The sequence below is a fragment of the Myotis davidii genome, unplaced genomic scaffold (assembly GCF_000327345.1).
Source record: "Myotis davidii unplaced genomic scaffold, ASM32734v1 scaffold163, whole genome shotgun sequence".
Classification (NCBI taxonomy): domain Eukaryota; kingdom Metazoa; phylum Chordata; class Mammalia; order Chiroptera; family Vespertilionidae; genus Myotis; species Myotis davidii.
In genome coordinates, this window is record NW_006295056.1 from 260,142 (window position 1) to 269,138 (window position 8,997).

General features: G+C 35.1%; 1 long non-coding RNA gene across 1 annotated transcript in view; it reads left to right on the forward strand.

Moving 5' to 3' along the window:
- Positions 1 to 2,167: 2,167 nt before the first annotated feature.
- LOC107184080 overlaps positions 2,168 to 8,997 on the forward strand; it is a 20,263-nt gene continuing 13,433 nt past the window's right edge. Inside the window, exon 1 of the long non-coding RNA XR_001514906.1 lies at positions 2,168 to 2,178. This is a non-coding gene — a long non-coding RNA (uncharacterized LOC107184080). The remainder of the gene's footprint in view (positions 2,179 to 8,997) is intronic.

Here is an 8,997-nt window from a genome sequence, read left to right on the forward strand (position 1 = left end):
TGATGAGGTGTGAAATGCTTGGGGGAAATGGTCCTAAATGCTGAAGCCTTGAGAACAGCAGCAACTGGGCACTCAGTCTGTGTTAAAAATCTAAGAGAGACCAGGAAGCCATTTTCATAGGCAGGGATACTATGAATTTGTACAACTTGGTGTGCTGTATTTAAAGCATTACTTGATTTGCCTTCATGCCTTCAGTCATTGTGATGATTTACTACATTTGATGACACTTAATTCCCTTAATTTCCTCTTCTTTAAAAGAGAAAATTATTCCTTTATTGGTGCTGACAGCATTCGATCCCCCATTTAATCCTGTGTTAGGATACTGTCCTAAATATTTTCTCTACTGAAGACCTTCATTCCCAGATCCAACTGCATTTTCCTCAGTAGGAAAAAAAGTATTGTATCTGAAATTATTGAAGCATTAACTTTAACAACAAAGCAAAGCAAGCTAAAGTCTAATGCTAGGCGGAGGATTATATAAGTTACAGAACATTGGCATTATGGAGTATTATTGACCAAATTATGATGGACCATATCCATCATATCCATCATATGACAAACCATATAAGGAAAGGAAATATTATTTGAGTAAAAACAGTATGTAAATCTTCTTCAAGTCTTTTTTAGAAAACTGATCAACTAACCACTAAGCCTCCCCATTTGGAAACTAAACACATTTACAAATAACTTTTGGATTAAAAAGAAAACCTAAATAAAAATGATAAGCATTTATAACTGAATGAGCATGAAAATACCATCTATCGATTTTAACATATTTGAAAAGTTAAAAAATTAATTTAGCTGTTCAGCTCAAGATACTGTCAGAAGGAAGTTAAAATAAATCCAAATGAAATGAAAGGTGATAAATATAAAACAGAAATATTGAAATAGAATACAAAATCCAATGGTGATAACCAACAAATTTAAAAAAAATTCCTTGAAAGTACTAACAAAGTTGATAAACCCTTGAAAAATTAATCAAGAGAGAAAGTATAAATAACCTTAAGAATGGCAAAGAGGAAATAATTCAGAGAGAATAGATTTATTAAAATTCATAAGAGATTATTATAAACAAATTTACTTAATAAAAATGTGGCAGTCTAGATAAAATGAAAAATTTAGGGAGATATAAATTAGTAAGACTATTCTGAATGGATCAACTATAGTAAAAGAAAGCAAAATGGTGGTAAAGACAACTCCTGTAAAAGACATCAAACAAAGGCGATTTTATAAGAGATCTATTATGCCATCACAAAACAGATTATCTCTATCGTCTACATTTTGGTCCACAATATGAAAAATGATGGCAAATTATGTAAAAATTTTGAGGTTAGTAGGCAAAAATGTCATAGAATAGATCAACTAGGGGGTAATTTCATTATGGGAATAAATATAAAATTAACACAGCAGTCCATTCCAAGACTAATGCATCGACCAAAAATTATTTGTCCTGGAATGTAAAGATAGTTCAATATCAGAAAATTTAGCAGTATAAAACATTTTGATTGAGAAATATGAGATTAAAACAACATATTGGGGCATACAATTTTTCCTGAAATAAATTAAAATTTCCCACAATCATCCTGGAGCAAAATTGAAATGAACATTCATTTTCTGAGGCCAAAAGAGAATTGGGCCTGAACTTTGCTGGGTGGAGGTAACTGCAGATATTGATGATGAGAGGAATTGACTTCTACTATGTGAAGATCTCCCAGCAGTAATGCAAGGGCTCTGAATTTTGCTATGAATATAGGAGTCCTAAGAAATACAGCTTAAAGCGGGTATACACTGTTTGGTATGTTATATGTCTTTTTCTCAAGCCTTCAGCAAGCCTTGCTTACTTTCTTCTATCTGAGTGATATTATGGAAAATTGAGTGATCTGTGCTTTTCTCAATGGCCAGAGTGGGACCATCACCAGCAGAGAGAGGGGCCCAGCAGAGCACCCATCCCATGAAGTTCAGTGGCAGTGGCCGCAAGCTGACACTGAGACAAAAAGCCCAAGGGGTACAGTTTGGGGGTGATGATTATAATAAATAAATTGGTGAGGAATTATAACATAATTTATGTATCAAAAGGTTGGGTAATCTTTTTTCTTTGGCCACAGTTTAAAAGGCCAGGAGGTCTAAATTTCTCATTTCCTCTTAAATTCTAATATATCCTAAGGTTGCTTTTGTTTTGTTTTGTTTTCCACAGTTTCTCCATTTCCCCCCATTTATTTTTCATTATTTTCAATTTCATTTTATAGAATTATAATCTGATAATATCAACTATTATGGAGTTTCAGACTCAAGAAATAATATTTGTTATTGCACTTTATTCTCACACTACAGGTAGGTATTATTTTCTACATCTTAGAAGTGAGGATACTGAAATTAAATAAAGGGACTTATCCAGAGGAGTAGGGAAGCCATGATTTGAACAATTATATACCCAGAACTGGAACCTATGCCCTTGGTCACTAAACTCTAATGTCTGTTTTCAATTTTTTTTAAAAAATTACAGTTGATAGCTTTCTCATTCACACTACTTCCAACTTTCCTCAGCAATGTTTGGTGATTATTAATAAGACTATTAAAATTTTTGTCTATAGGAGGCCTGTGAAATTGGCATACTTTTAATTAACATGTATCTGTTGTGTCAATCAGTGTTCAGTGCAGGAAAAAGAAAAGCCTCTCTAGGTATACTGAGAAGAAAGAGATTTAATAGAGAGATCAGGACCTCAGGTCAAAGCAGAACTGCCCTTTGAGGTGACTACCAATTCCAAGGCCACTTCTCGGAAGGCATGAGTTGAATTCGCACACTCCATTGCTGCCAATCAGTGACCAGAAAGTCATAACCAAAAAGTCCCTTCTACCACTACAGCCGCTGCAAGGACTTCTCAGAGCCCAGGCAGCTAGAGAATGGACTTGGGGAGTCTGTCTCAGGCAGGATCGTGTTTCTCTCTACCTCGCGCCAGCAAAAGCAGCTGGAAGGGACAGGGAAAATGACCCCCTCTTCTCTCTGCCTTTGGAACCTCCCCTGGGTACAATTAGAGACAGACTTAATTTCCATCTGGAATCCTCACAGCTAGAGAGCCTAAAAGTATGTTTAGCTTTCTCCCCTTTCCAAATGGGAGAAATGGATACAGAATGAAGGAATCCACCACTTGCGGGGGGCGGGGAGGGGGCTGATGAGCACTTGAAGCTGAGGACCTTCCAAATGCTTGTTGGGCCCATGAATTATTTTCTCCTGTGAATTGAATGTATGTTCATATCTGTTGCTGATTTTTTTTTCTTTTTGGCTGGTTGTCTTTCCTTATGATTTATACATATATTGCTTTATTTATTCTGAACAGTGATCATTGTTGGTTGTACGCACCGCAGATATCTTCTTTCAGTCTGTGCATTCTTTTTTACTCATAAAGAAACTGTTAACGTAATGCCATCAAATTTATCAATGCTCTACTGTATGAATTGGGCATTTTGTGTCTCTGTCAAAAGTTATTCTCTATGCGGAGGTCATAAGCTAAGTCTGTCCATTTTCTTCTAAATGTTTTAAAGGCTTACTCTTTAAAAAACATATTTTTATTGATTTCAGAGAGGAAGGGAGAAGTAGAGAGAGAAACATCAATGATAAGAGAGAATCATTGATTAGCAGAGCCCACAACCCAACCATGTGCCCTTGACCAGATCAAACCCGGGACCCTTCAGTCTGCAGGCATAAGAGCTAAGGCTAAAGGTTAACTCTTTACATTTAGGGACTCATCAATCTGGAATGTATTTTTGAGGATTGTAACAGAGAGAAATGTAATTTAAATTTTCTATAATGACAAATAATTCTGCATAATTTCACCATTTATTACTTCATCCTTTCCCTTACATTTGAAGTTTTTTCACAGCTCTTTAATTTGGTCCAATTATTTTTTTGTCTATTTCTATTGCAATACAACACAATTTTAATTTTTAACACAATTTCCTATTATATAGTTATTGCTCTTAGAGTTAGTGCTAATTTCTTAATATTTTTCTTTTAAATCACTAGTACTTCTTGACCCTTTACCATCCCATAAGAATTTTAGAATCAGTAAATTTCCATTAGAAAAAGTTGGGGTTTTGCTTGGAATTATATTATACTTACAAATTAATTTGGAAATAATGTACACCAAGTATAAACATCATTATGCATAATCCACTTTATGCATATGAATCTTTGATATCTTTCAGTTTATTTTCTAAATTTTTCATAAAGACCTTTTATGTATGTTTTGATAAACATTCCTGGCTACATTACTGCTTTCTGAATGGAAAGATCTTATTAGTTTTTTGTTTGTTTGCTTGCTTGTTTGCTTGTTTTAAATTCTTTATTGCTAAAAGTATTACATATGTCTCCTTTTTAAGATGGTATTAGTTTTTTCCTTCCTGGTTGATGGCATAAAGGAACACCATTAGTCCTATGACCTTGCTAAACTCTGAACTTGTTTGCATAGATTCATTTGGATTTTTTTGTCTTTAGCTAAGCACAGCATCTAAAAATACTGACAATTTTGTTTTTTCACTTTCCAATCTTTACACCTCTTCTTCCTTGTCTCATGTGCTAAGAAGTCCAGCACTATGGTGAACAGCACATGCCCTCTGAGTGAGGGACAAACTGGATTAAGGGCCAGCTGGTTCTCACCAGGGGTGCTAATCTGTAAGGGGCTCTAAAACTTCAGTGGAATAAATCAAATATACGGTGCCAAAATTCTCAGGTTTCCACAAGCCATTCCTTATATTATTGGCAAAATGAATATTGGTCCTGCTCCCACCAAAGTGGTGGTGCTCTGAATGGAAATTTATTTGGAAAAAAAAAAAAAACCCTCTTTGCCAGCCAACTCTGAAGCTAGCTGGTAGACAGTCACCTGAACTTGGCAGCCAGCAGCAGCTAAAGTTCTAAAACAAAACAATGATTGCATAGTGCTATTTACTGGGAACAAGTGGTTTTCTTTATTATCTAAATTTTAATCACTCCACTGTGCTTCTTCCCAAACACCTGGTTCAGAAAAGAAAACTGAAGGTGGAATGTAAACCTCAAGAATTAGAGTACATTTTGCTTTTTTTTTTGACAGTCACTGGAAGCAAATTAGTAAGCAATTTTATATGTGAATACAATATTTATTAACACAAAAATGGTGTCTCTCCATCTTTACTAAGTCAATTTGAAAGAAAATTGCTTAAAGATTATTTTGAAAGGGCCCCAGATTATTAGCTTACTTATTTAGGTCCTGAGTGGGAACCTAACAATTGCCTCATGAAATAAAAATATCTGAGCATAATCTTTGAATTACTTAAATTCAATATTTTGCAAATAATAGTAATTATCAGAAAGTTAAGCATAATTGTCGGCACACACATATCCACACAGACAAGCTCAATTAAATCAACTTAGAACAGACGTTACGGACATTTGTCCACCTGCCTTTGGAGCAAGAGGGCATACAGTTGATATATCCTTTTGACATACAGTTGATATATCCTTGATTTTCTTTCCTCGTGGAACTCACAGCCAAACATTTATATTATTTTGGTCTTTGTCTTTGGACAGTTTTTGGGATCTATGCCAACATCTCATAATTCAGTCCTGCCACTCATTTCATATTTGCTTAAAGTTTTTCTTTTTCATTTTTTTTCTTCTATCTCCATGTTATACTTTCTTTTGGTCTTTGTTAGTTGATTTTTTTTCCTTTTTCCTGTCACTCATTCTGTAGCAGCTCAGTAGCTCAACAGAGTGAAGGGGGAGATACTAAGATCCGTGTGTATGTGTGTGTGTGTGTGTGTGTGTGTGTGTGTGTAGGAGAGAGAGAGAGAGAGAGAGAGAGAGAGAGCGAGAGAGAGAGAGAGAGAGAGAGAGATTTGAAGAACAAAAAAGAGACTTTCCCTAGCATAAACAAAGCTTGTACAGATCAGCTACCAAGCAGGTCTGAGATGCATATAACAGGTCACGAATTTAGAGCATGCTACTGTGCATACTAAAAAGTATACTTTTTCAATTACATACACAAGAAAGATTTAAAAACACACACAGTATGTATATTAAAGATAAAAGTAAAGTAATAGCAATTAGAATGAATATGATGAGAAGTAAACAGCAGAGGCAATCCCCAGTTGAGCATAATATATTCACAGAATCATTTTATTCCTAAGAGAGCAAATATTTATCATCTGACTCCACTTAAAAACTTATTTGAATAACTGTCACAGCCCCCCCTACCTCCCACGATGCTTAGAGATATGTGTTTGTTCAGAAGACTTTATTGGAATGCTCCTAGCTGTTGTTGAATATTCACACCAAAATTGATCACTTTCAAAGTGTCCTGCATTTCTCCATTGAAATCATCTCAAGGATGGAAACAGAAGCAGAAACAGAAGTGCCACCAACTGTACTGTTTTTCTGCAAGAACTTGTTTAGAGATGCCGACATAAAAATAAGCCGATGCAGTAGAGTTGCCGGGTTAGGATAGAAGGCTACATAGAACACAGGGTGGCATGGAAGAGGGAGGATCAGGAGGTCGGGGAGTTCTGAGAGATGTTGCTATCCCATGAGATATTAGGGTGATTCTGCAAACTGGGATGTGGATGGCGCAACTGGAAATAAGCATGCACAGGTAGGTAAGGCTCACTGAGAACACCTATGACTTGCTAAGAAATTTGGAAATTTTTCCTCTGTGAACTGGAAAGCCCTTGGAGGCTGGTGAAAAGGGGGAATCAGGAGGCCTAGGTTCTAGGACTGACTATTATCCATGAGCTGAAGGTTGTTAAACAAAAGTTACCTCCTTCATGAGAAGAGAGGGAGCAGAGAGTCTATGAAATCCTTATCAATTTTGATCCATACTATTGATAAAAGCCAGCATTTATGCATAGTTATGATGTACTAGACACTTCATTTATTTTGTCTCATTTAATCCTTGCAATAACCCTGAGATAGATCTGACTACCACCATTTATTACCAAGAAACTAAATTGAGTAATATTAACACATTTAATGAGTTAAGAACCTAGATTGAACCCATATGGATTTTCCCAAAGCCAATGAGGTTTTAATAGTACTTTTTTGTGCTTCCTTTCTAAATTTTTAATGAAAGGTTATGTGTAATAGATATTATTTGAAAGATGGTGGCTAGTAAATAAATTTCTATCTTCCATGAGGAGAGAATAAAGAGAAATGGGCTGCAAATGCAGTATATCAGCTGTGATTCCACTTATATACAATGAGAATTTTTATAGAGTGGAGGCAATAAGTTATAGTTGAGGCTATAGGCATATTTCCTCTAGAGATTTTTCATTAATCAGAGTCTTGCCATTCTGAGTTACTTAAAGTATTGTTCTGAGCAGATATAAGCAGTTGAATAAGACAGGTACTTATGGTTATTTTTGAACCATGATTTAATCTGGAAATATCTCCCAATAACCAGACATGTTTCCCCATTGGAAGGGATAGAAAATACTGGCCTTAACATAGTCTTAAATGATTATAATATCCTAACATATACTGTAAACGCTTTGTGAAAAATGGAGGTCAGTGTTTTAAATTAATTTTAAAATTTTCTCTCTCAATTAAATTATTACCATGATTAAAATATGTATCTATGCTTATATGTGTGTTCTGTATACAGATGCTTGAAGGGGAAAAGACCTGTGAAAATTCAAACTTACAACATTCATAAATCAAGAGGGAATTTATTTAAATCAGTGTTTCCAAACTTCTGAAGACATTTGTCCCTTTACATAAAACTGAGAATTTCATATACCGTCCCTCCTAGTATTCTGATATAAGTGTCTTCCTTTCATGAAAGACTCTGAATATCTCCTATGTGTGCCTCCTGGTCATTAAGGTAATGCTAAGCTTTATTCTTGACAATTTCTCTTACAAGAACAGTAGTTTTTTTTTTCTCTTCCTGACTATAAATATACTATATGTTTTTAAAATTACACCTTATCTGCCCACCTCTTCAAAAAATTCTGGTTTGCTATTGCGGTCTAACAGATTTCTGGATCTCAAAATACTTGAGTGCCTTCACATAATCTCTGTCTACTATTTAGGGAGCTGGGTGAGAACAGAAAAGAAAAACATTAAAGTTGAAATCTGAGGAATAATTCCCAAATAAGTAGGCAGGAGGATGTCTTTGAAATTGTGAGATGCTCCACATCAATGCAGTTAAGTGGTTAACTTTTTAGCTGCCTTAAGTGAAATTCGCGTGTCCCCAGTCTTGTTGGTTTCCCCTTTTTTTATTATTAGCTGCTCTTTCAAACACGTACCTAAACAACTTGGCTAGACTTTATTTGAACTATACTTGTACTCTTCAGGCAAGTTAATTAAAGCACAGTTGAAATTCTATTCAAAAGGTCTTTAGCATTTTTACTTAGAGGAAAGCACCCCTGTGAGGGGCTGCTACTGTGTACTCAGCTGAGATTTCAGATGCATCTATTGCTCTTGAAACTGTCCTTGGGGAAATAATATACCATCAATGAATTAAAAAACACTAGTTTACCCATTATTATAAAACTCAAATTACTTAATGTATCTCTTGTTAGATACAGTTACACATTTATAAACTGACATAAATGAAAAAGGGGAATGATTATGTTTGAAATTTGGTCACTGAAGTTACTAATGATTTGGTTGATTCCATTTCCCCCTTGCCCCAGCATCAATTACCAGATATCTCGCTCATTGGATGGTTGCCAAAGCATAGAAAACCCTCATAAAAGAATGTTAGTGGAGTTATTAAGTTATTACTATTTCTATTACTCCCTCTCTTCTCCTCTTTCCTACTTTTCTCTCCTCTACGCCCCAAATAGGCACATTGTCTGTAAATGGGCTAATCATCTTGCCCACCTTTATAATACCATTAAGGCACTTTTAAAGCCAACTGAAATAGCAAAGCCTACAGAAAAGTGAGCTATTAACAATAGACATGTAATAGCAACTGCAATTATAATAAATACAATAAAATTGTACTCACTAGAATTAGTGAGGACGAT